The following is a 19,279-nucleotide window of genomic DNA, read 5'->3' as shown; positions in this document are numbered from 1 at the left end:
CATTTTTCATAAAAGGTAAAAATGTGTGTGTGTGTACATCTCTCTGTGTATCTATCTCTCTGCTAAGGTGCTTCTGGATTGAAAGGATTACCCAGTTTAAGCTGTTGCCCAGAGGACTGCCTGAATGTGATAACACATTCTTTGAGGAGGGTTCTTGTATGTCCCCCCCAATGCAAAGAAAAGGATTTACAGGAAATCCTTTACTGACTGGTTGCTTAATGGCTGTTCAAGTTCTGATGGCACCCCAAAAGTGCAGTTTGCCTCAAATTACAATCACCATGAGGCCTCTGCAATTATGTGACATTCATTCAGTCACATCAAAGGCAGCAGTGGGCATTTTGGGTCAGTCTTGATGAGCAATTTTCAAGGCCCATGTGATCACGTGTGTCAGAGCCTTTTTTTTTTTTTTACAGAATTGTAAGAAGACATGCTAGTCTGTGAAGAAAATGCATTGCCATTTTTAATCTCATGAGCTAGGCTGAAGCCTGAGAATTGTACGTAGGAGCTAGGATCAGAGGCCTCTGCTATGCTAGAAATTGGCCTTAACTAAAATTTGCTGATATGATAGTTTTACTCTAAGAGCTGTGATGGTGAACCTATGGCACACGTGTCACAGGTGGCACGTGTAGCCATATCAGTGGGCACGCCAGCTCAGCTCTGGCGCGCATGCGCGCATCGGCCAGCTGATTTTTGGCCCTTCTAGGCCCATCAGAAATAGGAAAACAGGCTGTTTCCTGCCTCCGGAGTGCCTGGCAGGGGGGGAAGGCCCGTTTTTCTTTCTCACCTGGCTCCAGATCTTCTCTATGCATCTGGGGAGGGCGAAAACAGCCTTCCCCACCCCCTTGGAGGCCAGAAACGGCCCGTTTCCCAATTTCCGGTTGGACAGGAAGTGACTTTTTTGCTGTCCCCAGCCTCCAGAGCCTCTCTAGGATGTCAGCCGGTCAACCAATCAGAATATGAAGTATTTTCCCACTTCAACAGGGGACCCGAGTGAGAACTTCAACTACTCATTTCAACATATAACAAAAACTCTCCAAGACAGGTCCGGAATGAATAATCCAAATCTTAAGTCCAAAAGCAGCTGATGAAGCATGGAAACGAAGAGGAAGCACAGAAAATTGGTTGTCTCTGGCATCTACTCCCTCCCATATGCCTGGCTAAGTAATCTACAACCCGGTGTTAACATTAGGAGGGATGAGGCTGCTGTCTCTCCATTTTGTGTCTCCAGATTGGGTGGGAGTGGCAGCTGTTCCTCATTGAGGCAGCCCTGTTGTCGTCAGTGTTAACCAGTGCCAGCCAGTTAACAAGTGGCTGTTCATCTGGTCAATCATGCCCCTCCCCCACAGTGCCTGATGGACTTGAAATAGCATCTTTATTACTGCTACCTTTATTCTGTTTCTGATGTGAATTCTGGCCTTTCACTGATCTCGCTGCTCACAGTGCCAAAATGTAATGGAACAATCAACTTAGACTATTTTTTTGTTTTTCAAAAAACATTTTAAAACAATTTTAATTAAATGACCAAAATTAACTAGAATAAGATATATATTTTACCGGCAATGTGTAAAAAGCTGGCATTGTATAGAATGCCTAGGAAATCTACAGAATGTGACATTTTGGGGCTAAGTATGAAATGTCTGTTACTTTTTTAATATGCTATATATTTTCCCTATGCATTGTATATAATACCTAGACATTATGCAGAATGACAAGAACTACTTAGGCAAAGTATGAAATGAGAGTCATAGAAAAGGCCTTTATTGAAAAGACGTATATGAGCATGAAAAAAGAAATAAAGTACAGTCCTTTCTTACTGAAAAAAAGATCAGGCAACGGGATTTTCAGCATTTTCAGTGTTGGGCAAGTGCTTCAGAGTCTTCCCATGTGATATTTAGAATCTTAAGCCTTACATGAATGTTTTTCACCATGTATTTCGAGGGCAATCTCTTTGGCATTTGGCATTGGGTAGGGGTCGAATTGCCATCTTGGGGATTCAATTGTTCTCCACGTAGCGAATATGACCTACCAGTTTGGAGTCTTCTGGGTGTGACAATGTTACGTAGTTTGCAGGAGAAACAAATTCATCACAAAGTTTTTAAAACTCTTTGGTTTTTTTCTGGCATAGCTCACATAGGAGAATGTGAAGTTCAGTTAGCATGACAAATAATATTCTTGTGCTTGCATGAAAGTTCTTTCAACATTCTGTCATGTCCTCCATGGCCAATGGTCAAATGTCTGTGAAGTACAACTGGGGCACTTGATGCTTTCTCTAATAGGATAGATCAACTTTTGTTTTCTACCACATATCAGTGATTCAGCCAATAGCCTCATGGTTCCTTCTTAGGTTTACTAACGTTAGGTTACTAAGTAACCTTTTGTAGCATTGGTTCGCACTTTAGATAGTTTTTAGAATTGTCGTTGCATGTCAACATGCTGTGATTCTTGCCTGGACACTACAATTGCTCCGCCATTCTCATACATGGTATAGGCTATAATCTATGCAAATTGAAAGTCATGTGTTCACCGCCAAACAAAGAGTGAAATGCAAATGGCAGAAATAGTCAATATTCTATGGTTGAGATGAGCGTTGAATATCGTGTGCCTCACCGCATGACAATAAAAACATCAATAGCAGGAGTAGTTTATACTTTGCTGATTTGCTTTTTGACATTGTATAGAAATGCCCAGGAAAGGAAAATATATAAAATATTTTATCCACTTAGCTTTCGTTAGCCTCTGCTGACATTGTCAGAGTATAAAAACGACCATTGAAGATATTCACCTTTATGCATCATTGATCAATTTGGCCATTGCGCATATGATAGGCCCATCCACCCACCTCCCACCTATAATTACTCTGTCATTTTTACTTCAGACAAGTTAATTGATGGAGGCTTAGCTCCTGTTGCTTCCTCCCCTATTGCACACTGCTTGGGCTGCCCATCCCCAGGGAATGATGCTGAGCTGTCACATATTGCCTTGGCGGCATTCTCTCCGGCTCCTTCCCACACACCACTGCTCCTCTGCCTCACAGGCACATTTGATAAATCAACCAAATTCGTTCGTTGTTTTGCCTGTGATCTTGTAACCAGCCTTGTTCGTTTTTCATTCTCCATGTCCATTATGGCTTAAAGCTGCTCTGCCGGGCTCCTCGGGATTCGGCCCGGGCTGGCTATGCCTGCACAGGACAAATCTACATGCCCAAAAAGGGGGGGGTGTTTGCCATCAGTGTCTGCTCCCTGATAGAAATCGGTCTCTGTTCATCCTACGGGATCTTTCCTGGTGCCTCAATGCTTGGTAAACTGGTAGCAGGTCGATGTGCCTATTGATGGAGTTATTGTTGGAAAACCAGGCTTCTTTCAATAGGCGTCCTCCTTTAGTTCCATCGCAGGAAATAACTTCAACCTCTTGAAAATTGAATCTGTGATTGTGTTCTTGCATATGTGTCCAGATCTGGGAGTGCTGTTCTTTGCGCCGGACAGCCAGTTCATGTTCATGCACTCTATAGTCTGTAGCCGCTTAGCCATTTCTCCTACATAATTTGGTTGCAGTTACTGCAGTTAATACGGTAAACCACCGAGGATGCCTCTTTGGGTAATGTTTCTTTTGGGTGCATCACTCTCATTCTCAGAGTTTGATCTGGTGTGTGTGCAACCTTAACCCCATGCACTGAAAGAATGTGTGTGGCAGTTTCGGATACCCCCCGTACATATGGGAGCACTGTCCATGCAGATATTCCTCTTGTACCTTCAATGGGCTGTCAGGCCCTAGGTGTAATACACTGTCGGATAAACCATTGAGTGTACAGATCTGATAGAGATGTGCCCGCTTCTTCGTTTTGGCCGTCAGTGTGCTGCAATGGGTGTCTACCCTATTGAACGATGCCCGAATGCAGCTAACTTTATTTGTGGTGGGGTGGTTGTTCTCGTGTAAAATGCAGTCCGTGCTTGAGATTTTTCAATACACATCTGTGTCAAGACTCCCATTGTGATTACGGCTGACTCGCACATCCAGAAAGGCCAGCATGTTATTGGCCTCTGTAAATTGAATATCTGGGTATATGGAATTAAGGATTCTTATAAACCTGGTCTTTGTAATTGACGTAATGTGCCCAAAACTTGGGCTTGTAGATTTTCATTGCCTCGTATTCCAATCTCTGGAGGACAGCCTTTGCGATCACTCCTATGGCCTTCAAATGTAAAATACATCTTAAGGCAGAAATTCAATAAGTGGAGGAGATCATCCATACTGAGGGATTTATAATATGCAATTCCACAATGAGTGGAATTGTTCTGATCCAAGTCCTACACACAGAAGGTACAGTAGAGTATATTTATTGCACCACTCTTAACTTGTTACAGCAGTATTCCCCTAAACCCCGAAGTCACCAACCCTTCCCAAGCAATAAGAAGTTCAGGGAATCCGTCCAGGCACAAAGCTTGAAGCAGTAAATTCCCAAGTAAACTCACCACACAAGGAAAACTCGCAGAAGCAGGTCTGGAATGAATAGTCCAAGTCTAAATCCAAGTCTTAAGTCCAAAAGCAGCTGATGAAGCATGGAAATGAAGAGGATGCACAGGAAACTGATTGTCTCTGGCAACTACTCCCTCCCATATGCCTGGCTAAGTAATCCACAACCCGGTGTTCACATTAGGAGGGATGAGGCTGCTGTCTCTCCACTTTGTGTCTGCAGATTGGGTGGAAGTGGCAGCTGTTCCTCATTGAGGCAGCCCTGTTGCCGTCAGTGTTAATCAGTGCCAGCCAGTTAACAAGTGGCTGTTCATCCGGTCAATCATACCCTTCCCCCACAGTGCCTGATGGACTTGGAATAGCATCTTTATTGAATCCTAGAGGTAGCACACGGAGGCCTGTTGCTTCTAACAAGTCATTTATTAACACAACGTTATAACAAGGAACACTCTGGTAACAGAACAGAACAACACCCTCCTGACAGGAGCTTAAATAGTCGCTGTCAGATACATATTAACCAATCCGCCCTCTGGTAACTTCCCACTCTTGCTGTTGCTAGCGGCTGGGCCAATCAGCACCTTCCTGTAAGGGGAAAGCCCTGATGAGGGCTGTAAGTTGAAAGATTCAACAATCTTTATTACTGCTACCTTTATTCTGTTTCTGATGTGAATTCTGGCCTTTCACTGAACCTTCACTGAAAGTTGACTACTCAAGGGATTGAAGGAAAATGGTCAACATACACAGAGGTAGTCAACATATGGAACAACTGCACTGGTACGTATACGTGCTTTGTTTTGTACAGATTTTATTAGAGAATGGCATACAGAAACACACATCATGAAAACACAGGAAAATCTACAACACTAGGTGGCAGACAGAGATCATCCAATTCCATATCAGGATGTTTAAAAAGAAATTTTTGCTCTTTGTAGGGGGGAAAAATAACAATTTTAAAAAATGGTGAGGGATTTATTTCATAGTTTTAAAAAATGCAAGGAATGTGTCTGGAGCTGTAAAATACTTGACCGGCTACTACTATTTAAAAAAATGACTGACTAATGAAAGTCATGCTTAATATTTTCCATGGCAAAACTTTATGCTAAACCAAACTGGTGTAAGTTTCAAATACAACTTCGGGTATGTTGGAGTAAATTTGGACATTAGTTAATTAAACTTTAATCCAGTCACTTTCCTGAAGTTTTTCCAACAATTTGTTAAATTGCAAATTACAAAATAATATAGGTATAGCAGATTTATTTATATTGGCCTAAGGGTGAATTCAATATGGATCCAACATTTCCAGTTCATAATCTGAAGCCAGTTGAGAATTTGAAACAAACATGGTTCTAAGAAGTCAAATATTTGGATTTTTGTGGCTTTATCTGATATTGCTCCAGATGTTTCAGTTAAACATTTATCTACTTTCTCAAATGTTTTATCCTGTGCAGCCATTGCAAAGAACCGGTCAGCATGCTTCCCTGTAGCAAACCATACCTCTGCTTCCTCCATGTACTTTATCTTCCCTGGAACTCCACAAAATATATACGGTTATGGAGTAGGTTCCTGGTGATGTTTGTTAAATTGAAATCTTTAGTCATGTCATATACCTTCTGCGTCCGAATGCTAAGATTGATAGTATCATATGCCCCCCTAAGGTCTATACAATCCTGGCCAAAAGGTTTGAGAATGACACAGATTAATTCTCACAAAGTCTGCTGCTCCAGTGTTGGAAGATCTTCATGCAGATGTTATGATATAATGAAGTATATAAGTACAAGCATTTGCATAAGTGTCAAAGGCTTTTATTGACAACTAGCTGATAACTCGGTGTTGCCCGGGTATTTATTTATCCCAATGGTGTATTAGATAGGAAGAGCAACTATACCCTGACCCCTGATTTCAGTGAGAATTGAATTAGATGATTTATTCTCTGGAATAACTGTGTACCAAGTTTGGTTGAAATTGCTCAAGGCGTTCCAGAGTTATGCTAGAACACACACACAGCCATTTATTTTTATGTATATGGGACAGGTAGTCCAGTAGGTCAGAGTTCAGACCCTCCTGGAACTGATACACAAGGGCATCCTTGTTCCAGCACAAGTCCTGGTTTGTCAGTCAGAAATCACTGATACAGTCCTTAACTGGCTGTCTCCCCTGCTTTTAATTCAAGCAAATGGCAGTTTGTTGTCTGGGCTTTCACAAGGTCCTTGAATGTAGCCTTCAATTGGGTACAAACCCTGCATAATCCAGTAGTAGACTTCACTGTGTGATTAGTGTGGTTGCCCACTGGGCTGCCGGGCCAGTCAGTTCTGTTGCCAGAAGTGGAGAGACAGCCTTACATACACTCCCTCCCCTTTCCACTTTTGTCGTTCTTCAATTACAACTTTTAAAAACCAGGGAGTAAAGTAAAAATAGGAATCTTGTTTTCAAGATAAATTCAATCTTGCCCAGACGATCTACCTCACTTTTTTATTCTCTTTCTGTGTGGCCACCCCAGCTTTGAGACAGCTTCCAATGGCAGTCTTTCCAGTCGCTGGGTTGGAGGCTAGCTGGTGCTTCAGGGAATTTGCAGTTTCCCTGTTCACACCAGCCTGTGCCTCCGTTTTTCACTGTCCCTACGAGATGGCTCCGATCCTCTGGACCCCCAACATGGCTGGAATATCAACAGTTCTCCAGAGCCCCGAAGTTCATTATGTCGCCGCGACGCTGGCCATGCCCCCTGCCGTTATGTATTATGTGCGCTGTACAACCAACACCAATAATGTTTTGATTAAAGTTTTTGTTTAATTTATAAAAAATATTATTTGTATCTCTTCTCGCTTTCCCCCCAAAATTTGCGTTCGTGTTGTCTGCACAATATGCAATCATTTTATGTTTTAAATTGTTTTTTTTCCAAAATATTAATAATGGAACTGAAAATTATTTCAGAAGTTTCGCCGGGCAACGAAACGAAATCTAAAATTCTAATTTTTATTCGTTTCCGAATCAAAAAATCTAATAATGGTTGGAAATAATTTTATATCCTTATGATTAGATGCGTCAGAATATATGGATATAAAATTATTTTTTTCTAGATTTTTGTTTAATTCTGAAAATGCATATGGGGAAAGCACATTACACACAATTGCCTCGGATTTTGTTCTAGCACAGGCAAATTTTTTGTTGAATAACTTTTTGACAACTTGTGATGTACAGTCCATAGATCTGAAGGAATGATTATGATTAATAGAATGAAAAGACAGAAGTTCTTCTACTAATGCTAAATTCTTTTCTTCATCTCCATAAGTTGTTTTCTGAAAAAATTCCTGTATTTTGGAGGAAGATGCAGCAGTATTTAAATATCTTTTATGTTTCTGTGTCTCCAAGTGCTTTGAAATATCATTCTTCCTGCCGTGCGAAATAGAAAATTCACCATTACATTTCTCACATTTTACCATGTAATCGCTTTTGGTTTTGTTTTGTTTTTTTTTTATTGCAAAAGTTTTACAATTACATTTTCACCCCTTTTTTTCACCCCCCCACCTCCCTCCCCAAACTTCCCGTCCTCCCTAGCCCTCCCTAACCCTCCCCCCCAGACTTCCCTATTATGTACTCATAACTAATAATACTGATATATATACCTGAACCCATCCCTCCCCCTATATAATTTTCCCTCTTTATCTCTTTACATTAAAATATTTCTAATACATTGTTTTCAAATAAAAGCTATTTGGTACTTTCTAGTTTGGTATTTGTTCTGAACATATTCTATCCACCTTTTCCATTCCCATTCATAAGTCTCTTGTGAACAATCTTTTAAATATGCTGAAATCTTCGCCATCTCTGCAAAACTGGCCATCTTCAAAGTCCATTCCTCGATAGTAGGCAAAGCTTCATTCTTCCAATATTTACCTATCAACAATCTTGCTGCTGTTATCATATACAATATTAATTTTATTTCACCCCGTGTAAAACCCTTAACTATACCCAATAAAAACAATTGTGGAGAAAATTGAATTTTTTTCTTCAAAACATTCTGCATGACCCACCATATTTTTATCCAAAAAGCCTTAACTTTCCTACAGGTCCACCAAACATGATAATACGTAGCATCCAAACATTCGCATCTCCAACATTTTGGCTGAACATTAGGGTACATACATGACAACTTTTTAGGATCTAAATGCCATCTATAAAACATTTTATAAAAATTTTCCCTCAAATTCTGCGACTGTGTAAATTTAACATTCTGAACCCAAATTTTTTCCCATGTTTCCAACATCACTGGTTCTTCAAAATTTTGTGCCCACTTAATCATACAATCTTTAACTAATTCCGTTTCTGAATCCCTTTCTAGCAAAACATTGTAAAGCCTTTTAATATGCATTGGACCTTTCTCTCTTATATGTCTAACCAATTCTTCCTCATGCAACATAATACCAGTTTTTTGGTCCTCTTTCCATCTCAATTGTAATTGATTATATTGTAACCAGGTTAAATTAATCCCTTCGTCCAACAGTGTCTGCAATGTCTTCAACTGCCATCTGCCCGCATCTGTAAAAAGAACCTCTTTGTATAAAAACCCCCCGAGTGACATTATATTTGTATTCCACAAGGTATGACCAAGATCCAGCCATAGCGGTATTTTATAATCCCATTTGAGTCGGTGCTTCTTCCAAACTCTCATCAAAGAGTCTCTAAGTATATGACTTTTAAATACTTTATCAACTTTGTCATCATAAAATAGGTAAGCATGCCATCCAAATTCAAGATCAAAACTTTCTGCATTCAATATTCCAGCCTTTTTACTTCCAAACCAATCACTTGTTAAAGTTAAAGCTGCTGCATCATAATATAACTGTAGGTTTGGAAGTTTAAGGCCTCCTCTTTCTGGAACATCTTGCATAATTTTCAATTTCACTCTCGGCTTTTTCTCGTTCCAGACAAACTTATTAAGTCCAGTTTGCCAAACTTTCAGTTGTTTATCACTTTTAAGCACCGGAATCATTTGAAACAAAAACAGAAATCTTGGCAAAATGTTCATCTTAACTGCTGCTATTCTTCCAAGTAAAGACAGTTGCAGCTTTTTCCAAGTCTCCATGTCTTTCTGAACCTCTCGCCACAACACCTCATAGTTATTTTGAAACAATTTCATGTTTGATTCTGCAACCTGAACTCCAAGATATTTTACCTTAGGTACAATTTCAAAACCTGCCCTCCTTTCAAACTCATGTTTACGATCTTGTGTCATATTTTTGACTATCATTTTAGTCTTTTTTGAGTTCACTCTAAAACCTGAAACTCTACCATAGTCTTGTATAATGTCGTTCATCAAGATTATTGATTCCATTGGTTGTGATAGGGTAACCACCAGATCATCTGCAAATGCCTTTATTCTATAATCCTCTTGCCTTATCATTATGCCTTTCAAAATTTTTGAGTCCCGTATTATATTTAGCAAGACTTCCAATGTTAAAATAAATAAAAGTGGGGACAACGGACATCCCTGTCTTGTTCCTTTTTCAATTTTAAACTCTGTCGTCAAACTTCCATTAATAATAATCTGTGCTTTTTGCTCTTGATAAATTGCTGAGATCGCCTGTATAAATTGGTCCCCAAAGCCCATCTTTTTTAAAGTCTTTAGTAGAAAATTCCAATCCACTCTATCAAAGGCCTTCTCCGCATCCAAAAAAACCAGCACTGCAGAAATCTGTTTATTCTTATCAAGATATTCCAATAAGTCTATTACTTGCCTTATATTGTCCTTCATATATCTGCCCTCAATAAATCCCGCTTGGTCCGCATGAATCACCTTTTGGATTACTGGCATCAACCTGTTGGCTAATACCTTCGCATAAATTTTATAGTCTGTGTTCAAAAGAGATATTGGTCTGTAGTTCTCTGGTTTTTTAGGACCAACTTGTTCTTTTGGTATCAAAGATATATAAGCAGTTGTCCAGGATGGGGGTATTTTACCCCCTTGTTGAATATTGCAAAATAAATCTCTAAGTTGTCCCACCATTTCAGCTTGTAAAGTTTTGTAATACACTGCAGTCAAACCATCCGTGCCAGGAGCTTTGGCTGTTTTTAGCTGTTTAATTGCTGCTGTTATCTCCTCCTCTGTTATAGGATAATTCATTCTTTCCTTTTGTTGATCAGTAATTTTTGTAACTCTCTTATCCTTTAAATATTTTTCTATAAGTCCATTCTGCACCTCTTCTTTGGCATATAGTTTAGTATAATAATCCACAAAAGCTTCTTTAATTAGTTTTTGTTGAAAGATTTCTTTCCCTCCAATATCAATACTATCAATAGTCCGTATACTTTGTTTTTTCCTCAATGTGTAAGCCAACCATCTGCCCGGTTTGTTAGCGTTGCAAAATGTATTATGCTTCGCATATTGTAAACTTGTTGCAACTTGTTCCGCCATAAGCATTTGAAATTGGTCTTTCAAAAGTTTTATAGCACTTCGTATTCTTTCATCTGTTGGGTTTTTAATAAGTAACTGTTCTTTATTCTTTATTTCCATTTCCAACTCAGATCTTTTCTTTTGTCGGAACAGTCTATGTTTAGAATTCATGTAGATGAGTACCCCTCTCATATAAGCTTTACTTGCATCCCAAACAATTTCAATTGGGGTACCTTTATTCAAATTTATTTCAAAAAATTCTTTCAAGTGCTTTTTAAGTTCTATTGTATTTTTTTCATATCTAAACAAGTTCTCATTTAATCTCCAAGAACGTCTCTCAACCTTATCCATCTCAATTTCTATCCATACAGGGCTATGGTCAGTCAGAGTTCTTGGAAAAATCTTTGTTCTTTTTGTCTTAACAAGTAGATCATTTGACAACAGGATAAAATCAATCCTAGAAAAAGATCTATGTCTATCCGAAAAAAAAGTGTAGTCCAATTCATTTGGATTATGTATTCTCCAAACATCTTTTAATTCCATATCTTCTTTCATATCAAAAAAAGTCTGTGGTAGTCTAATTCTAGACTTTGCCAAGCTCTTTTTATCTAGTTTAGAATCAATTACTCCATTCCAGTCTCCCATAATTAAAATAGATCTATAGTCCCATTGCAATATTTTAGTATGTAACATCTTGTAAAAATAATCCTGTTGTTGGTTGGGAGCATAAATTCCAATCAAAAGAATTTGACCATTTGCTGTGAGCAATTCAATTGCTACAAACCTACCATCTTGATCTGCTTCTATAACTTTCGCTGTTAATTTTTTATTTACATAAATAACCACACCATTCTTTTTCTGCGAAGTTGAAGATATATAATGTGCTCCTAGTTTTGAATTTATCAAATATTTTTGATCTTGAGTTGTGATATGCGTTTCTTGTAAACATATTATATCATTATTAAATTGTTTCAAATATGTAAATAATTTCTTCCTTTTCTGTGCTGAATTCAACCCATTGACATTCCAAGATAGACACTTAAAGGTCATCAGCCTCTTTCTGGAGCACAGAGCAAAATATTTGAAGTTCATCCGAGAGCTTCGATCTCGCTCCTCCCATAGCTCCACTCTCTTGTACGGTACTCTTAACTGCCTTCTTGTCTTGTCTTTCCTGTTGTTGTTGTTGCTTTTGTTTAAGTAGCTTGGATTGGGCTCTAGTTATACGTTGATCTTTAACTTCTGTCAACTGAATCAAATCCAAAATTGGAGAAGAATCCAACAAGGGCTCACTCAGAAAACCTCCTTCTCCACCTTGCACTACTTCTAATTCCTGCTTGGACTGTTCTTGCAATTGCCACTCTTCACTCTCTTTAATCTCCAAAACTGTGGATGTACGTGGAGATGGTGTTCTTTCCTTAAGAATAGTAGTGTAAAAGTGTTGTGCCTTCTCCACGGTATTCAACCGATACCCTTCTCCCTTGTATCTAAAAATTAACCCAGCTGGTGCGTCCCACCGGAAGGGTATCTGTAAATTTCTCAGTTCCTTAACAAGAAAACCAAATTCTTTTCTGGCTTTCAGCATTTTAGGAGGTAATTCTTTAAAGATTTGAAGTCGTGAACCCCCCACTTGTACAGAAGTATAAAAAGATTTTTGCAGGATATCATTTCTAATTCCTCTTTCTGTAAAGTATATGACCACATCTCTAGGCAGTTGTCTTTGTCTGGCCACCCAAGAGTTCACTCTATAGATTTTATCTATTTTGTGAAATACCACATCAGGATTAACTTGTAGAATCTTGGCCAAGGCTTCAGAACAAACTTGTCTCAAATCCTGTCTCTCCTCCTCTCGAATTCCCCGAAGCCGTATGGCGAATTCCATCGCCCGGAATTGTATCATAACAATCTCATCATCAATTCTCTGTATTTTATTATCAACTTCATCAATTTTATAATCATTGTCTTTCATCTTGACATTAACTTCTGATTTGAATTCTTCAACTTTATAATCAACTTTCCCAATAAATTCTGCCAGGCCAGACGCCACTTCTGATATTTTTTTGGTCACCTTATTTTGATTCTGTTTCACCATGTCTTTGACTTCATTAATTTTCTGCATAAGTTCCTGATGTGATTTTTGAAATTTATCATCTATCTCCTGTTGACATTTTTGAAATTTGTCATCCAGAGTTTTAGAAATAAATTCTTTTAAATCTCCCACATCAAATTCTTTTTTCTGAGTTTGTAGCTGTTGAGCAGGGGGAAGTTGCGTTTGCTGTTTGTGTGTGGGGGATCCCCCCCCTAATGCCTTCCCTTCCTGCTTCTTTGAAGCCATCCTGGCTCGTGATCTAGTTTTTCTAAAGAGGGAAGTTCCTTTTCCTTTCCCTCCTGCACAAAGACTTCTAAAAAAGTTCCCCAGATTTGATCAAACAAGGGTTAAAATAAAGCAAAGTCCAATATTGAAAAGGGAAAAAATTTCCCAGTTATTTCTCTTATAACAAGCAAGGCAGCTTAGTAGCAACTTGGAAACTTTGTAGCAAAACAAAATAACTTCACCAATCCACACTCGCTGGCTCGTTAACTCTGAAGCTAGGCGCCATGTTTTTTCAAAGCACTTTCACTCATTCGCATTGTCTCAGATTGAAAAGTCAACAAAGTGCTAATACTTGCGTTTCCAAATTTCGGATTCAGGTAGTTTCGCTGTTTATTAAAGCTGGTTCTTTCGCTTTAAGTTTCCTGCAGCCGGCTTGTTCTGCAAAAGCAGAATCGTCCCACGTCGCCCGGAGTTCCAGCAGGTTGAAAGGGAGCCACGCTTGTTCTCTCCCCAGAAACTTCCCTGGGGGGTTACAGGGGCTCGACCTGTGCCCTGCGATCTCTCCTTCTTCAATCCTATGGATTTAGAAGTTTTCGAGCCGCTTCTTCGTCTCGAAGCGGCTCTACAGGCGGCGGGGCTGGCGGAGCTTCAAAGAGCGCCGCCGTCGCCGAAGACAAGGAAACCGGAAGTCCACTTTTGGTTTTTTTAATAAAAGGAAATTCACTTCTTAGATCATCGTTGAATTTGCATCCTCTTTTCTAACTGATTATGTTAAAAATCTAAAAATAATTTAAAATTATATTATAAATTATTATATACATATTGCTTAAAAACACAATAAGTAGGTACATAATTACATGAACATATTTTATTGTTAGTTTATAAATTAAATTAATTTGATTGTTATAAAGTAACTATTTTAAAAATTATTTTAATTTTAATCCTATATTTCTTTCTAAATAATAACAATACTAACTTGTATTATTTTTCCTCTGAATTTGCCGTAACGTAAGTCGTAAGTGTCACTTTCAAGGCCGGCGCTAGACTTTTTGCCGCCACTATAAAATATAAATAATACAAGTACTGTCTGCTAAATTCAAGAAAATTTATGTATTTATGAAATAAATAAATAAATTACTTACCTAAATTATCTGAATAGCTGATTTGTAATGACATCACTTAAGTTTAACTAGCTTACTAGCACGCAGTATGATGTGTATTGTCTGAGAGACAGTTACAAAATGTTTTCGTCGTTGCCAATCCCAAAAAATGCCATTGTTCATTAAGTCCAAACAATGGTGGTCAAATTCTAACAACTGATCAACAATGCGAACTTTGATAAGCAGTTCTCGGTAATCAGTTCTCAACAATTATTTGTTATTATTAAAGTTTAACATTATAAAATTAACAAAAAATAATATAAAACTCATATCCTGGCTAAATAGCCACATGGCCGCCGAAAACCGTATATTCCCTTCCCGTTCTCCCGCCGTTCCCTAGCTTGTGCATTCGTTCCAAAAATTGGGACTTTTTTAAAATGACGTGGGACGCGGGACAAATTGTTAAAAATCGGGACTGTCCCGCCAAAAGCGGGACGTCTGGTCACGTTGCCAAAGTCCCATCAAATTTATCTGACATAGGCACTGAGCCTCTCTGGGTGGGATTAAATAGGTAACGCCAATACCTGGCGAGTACCCTCACGGTGAGCGAGGCTGTCCCTTCATGAGTAACCTGGCTGACCAGCATTGTCCTTGTCACCTCTCCAATCTGCGCATCCTTGGATGGGGTGGGGTAGGTGTGTACTCCACCTCCTCTTTAACCGCAGGCAGCTGCTCCCATTCTTCACCTGAAGTCTTCAGGTTAACATGCTGCAGCAGCAGCAGCTCTCTACTCCAGTTCAATCTGCTACCTGTCCAGTAGTTCCGGCTGTGGCCGCTTCATCGAGCTGGAGTCCCCTGCTCCCTAATCCATGCATACATCCTCCCATCCTCACTTTCTCAGCGGTGCCAGGACCTGGCATATCCTCCTCAGAACTTATGTCTGTAGGGGAGGCTGGAGACATGTCCATGGCACATGGGGATTTTGCCTGGTTCTTATTTTGACCTTGATAGTTGACATAGCAGGCAGGTTTTACAGTATGAGGTCATCTGCTCACAGGTCCTGGATAAATTTCCCATTTAGGCGTTTCTATCTCTATGGGTTCTCCTAGATTTGTCCATCTTTCTTAAAGGTTTCTTTCCTTCACTTCTATTAAATCAGGATTAGTAGGTAGAAAGAAACCCAGGTTTTTTCTCTTCCTGTGTCTTCCCCATCCTCGTCTTTGCCTTAGATTGGGACTGTAGTTTCACAGTCTTAACTGTCACTATCTTAACCTCTTTCTTGATTCCTTTTCTCCGAGTCCAAGCTTCAGTTAGTGTTCTGATCTGAGACACGCACATGGGATCTGGTGTTAGTATAGTATGTTTTTTGCACAACTATACGTGAATCAAACAGTTCCCCTGACAGCCCCCAAACCTTTACACCATTATGCTGGTAAAGTTCAGCCCCAATTTCCCCAAGGAATTTCCACTATCTGCGAGAGCAGAGTCCCAAGGAGAAGGTCCAATATATAGAAGATTAAGGCTTGTAAGTCCACAAGGCAAAACCAAAGTTCTAAGTCCACAGAGCAGGGTCTCAAATCCACCCAACAAGGTTTGAAAGCCACAAATCAAGAACAAAGTCTGAAATCCACAGGGAAAAGGTTAGAAATCCGCACGAAAAAAACAAGGTCCAAAATCCACAGAGCAAAGTCCAACATCTAGAAAATGTCATGAAGTTGAAGAGATGTGGCATTGCAAAAGCAAGCTGTCATATCCAACAAATGTACCTTCTCCCATGTTATGACCTAGGCTTCCTGAGGTAGTAAAAAGCACACAATTAGTCCCAAAAACCCTCTCTTTATTTCAACGGCTGTGAATTCTGTTCATTCCCAGCCTGTGATAAGTAACAAATAGTTTGTAAAGACTCCGACAGAAGTCTGCCACAGTCCTTCAGGATAAAGCTGAGAAGCGCACCCACCTTTATCTCCCTTGACACGCTGCCAAAGACCTTTGCAAGGCCACACAGAGCATAGAGTCGAAACGGAGCTTCAGAATTTAAACCGACCAGCACGAACAAAGTTGCCTTTGCTTTATGTCTTATGGGAGGGGCCAATTGTCTCCAAGCCTTACTCCTGAGTTGCCCCTTTCGTCTTAACTGTTCTTGCCTTCTGGCAGCTTTGCGCATGCGCACACTGGGAACAGGCTCTCTCTGTTCTTCTGTCTTGCTGATGTCCAACTCTGGAGGCTCCGGAGTCAGCACATAACTCCCCGATGACTCTGGCCCCATCTCTGCCTCTGACACAGAGCCCTCATCTGAGCCTTCCCTAGACTCTAGAAATGGCCCATGTTCGTCCCCAGCCTCCTCACTGTCCAACTTTGATGCTAGCGGATCACAACATCCCATGCTTGGCTGAATCACCCCAAACCAGGTATTTCTCATTAGGGCGGAGGCTGCTTCCTCGCAAGTAGCCTTATTGACCTCCTCTGTGCTTCCCTAGGATTCTGCTTTGTCTGCAAATCAGGTGAGGATGGCAGCTATTCTTCATTGGAGGTGGTCTGTTACTGCTCATGGACAATAATCATCAGCAACCAATCCTCCCCTGCTTTGACTAGTGCAGGTGACTGACCATCCAGTCGACCGCTGCCCCTGATACCAAATGGACCTGGGATTTGTCTTCCTCAGCCCCTGGACTTCTTGGATGCTCCTGGGGATTCATGCCATACCTCCTGTCTAATTATCCCAGTTCCAGCTCAACTTCCTACTGTGAACCAATTTCTGACAGGGCCATCACAGTTAATGGAAAGTCTTGTACCCAAACACACTTGTAAGAATTTTCTGTATCCTCTGTTCATTCTTCGCTATCATTTGCTGGGAGTTCCCTAACTTTTCATTCATCTTAACGTATTTTCTCCTTCATCTCTCCATTTCAGTTTTAATCTCATGGTTTTTAGACATAACTTTCTGAGTTTTGGTCATGGCTTCTTGGATCGATAGTAGCATCACTTGCATACTCTGCATAGAACTTGACTTCTCCAAACCTAGCATGCTTTCAATTGATCGATGATGCATCTGATGATGTTGCTGATGACAATGTAGATAAGTCTTTCTTTCCTATCTTTGATATGTTTGATGTGCTTGTCATCTCTGATAATCAAATAGCACTTCTCCAAAATAATAAACAGTAATTATTTTTACATGGCTGAAGATTACTTCCCACACCCCCTGGTGTAACTCCTTCAACTCTCTATTAATATAACAGTAAGATAAATCCACAATCTCAAGGGAATGTGAAATGTAGTGGGTGATCTGTCCCCGTACCCACACACACACCCACACAGCCAGTCGAGGGTTAAGGAAACACTTTGGAACGCACCCAGGTCTTATCTCCGACTTGGCAGCGATAGACACACCGTCTGCCAAGTGACTTTATTTTCAAAGTAAGACAGAAAGATAAATACTCAAGAGTCCAAATGTCCGACACTTTAAATCTTTCTCTCAGCAGCTCCGGATGAGGCTTTAGTGACTATCCAAGGTTTGCTTTGTTCGTCACAAAAGATCCTTGACCACTACCCTCTATTATATAGTCTCTGGGGTGTGGTCCAGTGACTCAGTTCTAATCCCTAGCACGCCTCCCAAGCTGCTGCAAACATTTATCACGCCTTCGGAGGCGTGCATCCAGGAATGATGTTTCATTATCACTTTGATTCGAATCAGCTGTCTCTTCTCCCTCGGCCGGCACTTGAGACAATGCCAGAGGGGAGGGGCCTGGAGAGGGAGGCCTGGCTGACTCCTCTTCCTCATGCTCGGAGCTTTCTTCCTCCGATGGGACAGGCTCAGAGGGCGGGGCCACAACAGTGGGTTCCAATGAGCCAGGCAACTCCAAGTGACTTCAGCATCTCTTTATTACATGATAAAAGCAAGAAGTAAAAGGCTAGAACAAGCTTGCTTAACCAGAAACAGACTAAGGATATGTACTGTTGAGGCTGCTGCTACAGGCTGGCCACTGGGTGGAGTAATTGACCAGCAAAGCTGATTGGACCTAAAACTCCGGCCAGCTGTTGGTAGAACAAATAACCACAGGGCGGGGCCGTTGCAACCCGGAAGCACAGGCAAGCCGATCCCAAGACACAACAGAATGTATGTATGTATATCTATTATATCTACTAGACTATACATTAATGATTAATAAATGATAAATATTAATAATTCTGTCAGCTCGATTAATTACTCATAAGTCTTAAGGGTAAGTGCTTTCTCAGTTTCTTCCTTCAGCAATCAAATTTATAGTCCATGTTAGATTTATCCACACTGTTATTATTGTAGTCCTTTTGGAAATCTTTTTGCAGATTAAAATTTATAATCCATCATGGCCCAAAAACCCATCAGGTCACTAAGCTTTTTTCCAAAACAATAACTAGATAAATGTACAATTTCCAAGTTCAAGTTAGTTAATGTCCTCTCTGAATATCACAAGTTTTTATGGAGTCTTTATAAATATTGCATCAGTCACTTCCCTTTTGTGAAGGAAAGGTTATGTATTCGAATGGACCGTGACCCAATACACACACAAATGCACTGAAGCATGGAAGTTGACAGAGCAGTCTTGAGAAATTAACTTAGTTTAATAAAAACACATAAAAACAAAACCTACAAGAAGGCACCAACAGCCTAAAAGATTATCCTCTCAGCAAAGTCCATTATCTCTAATCTTCTTTCCAAGCATGGGAGGCTCTCTGCGTTCTTTGTCAGTCTTCTCAGGAGCAAGGCAGTGACTCAGCTCTTTGTAGCAACTTCAGCTCTGGAGTAAGGTCTCAGGTGAGGTCTCTGGCCATGATCTGCTGGGCTCTGCAGGGAAGCTCTGCTCTCGTGCTCTGCTGCTACTTATATACTGATCAACTGACCGTTGGAAAGTGCGGGAAACTCAGAGCCAGGAAGCTGTGCTCTGATTGGTTCATTTAAACTGTTCAAACTGATCAATTAGTTGCAGCAATATGGTGAGAGGTTCCTAGTAACCTTCGGGTTTTTTAGAT

At 40.2% G+C, this 19,279-nt stretch overlaps 1 long non-coding RNA gene across 2 annotated transcripts in view; it reads left to right on the top strand.

Moving 5' to 3' along the window:
- The first annotated feature begins 5,039 nt into the window (after positions 1–5,039).
- The window catches only part of LOC132711070 (uncharacterized), a 77,488-nt gene continuing 63,248 nt past the window's right edge, over positions 5,040–19,279 (top strand). Inside the window, exon 1 of one of the 2 annotated variants that reach the window (XR_015733793.1) lies at positions 5,040–5,244. This is a non-coding gene — a long non-coding RNA (uncharacterized LOC132711070). The remainder of the gene's footprint in view (positions 5,245–19,279) is intronic. The other variant, XR_015733794.1, reaches the window with a different exon arrangement.

The sequence above is a fragment of the Pantherophis guttatus genome, chromosome 1 (genome assembly GCF_059756535.1).
Source record: "Pantherophis guttatus breed Tessera chromosome 1, ASM5975653v1, whole genome shotgun sequence".
NCBI classification, from domain to species: Eukaryota; Metazoa; Chordata; class Lepidosauria; order Squamata; family Colubridae; genus Pantherophis; species Pantherophis guttatus.
The sequence above is the reverse complement of the archived record's forward strand: the minus strand, read 5'-3'. Positions and strand labels throughout refer to the sequence as shown.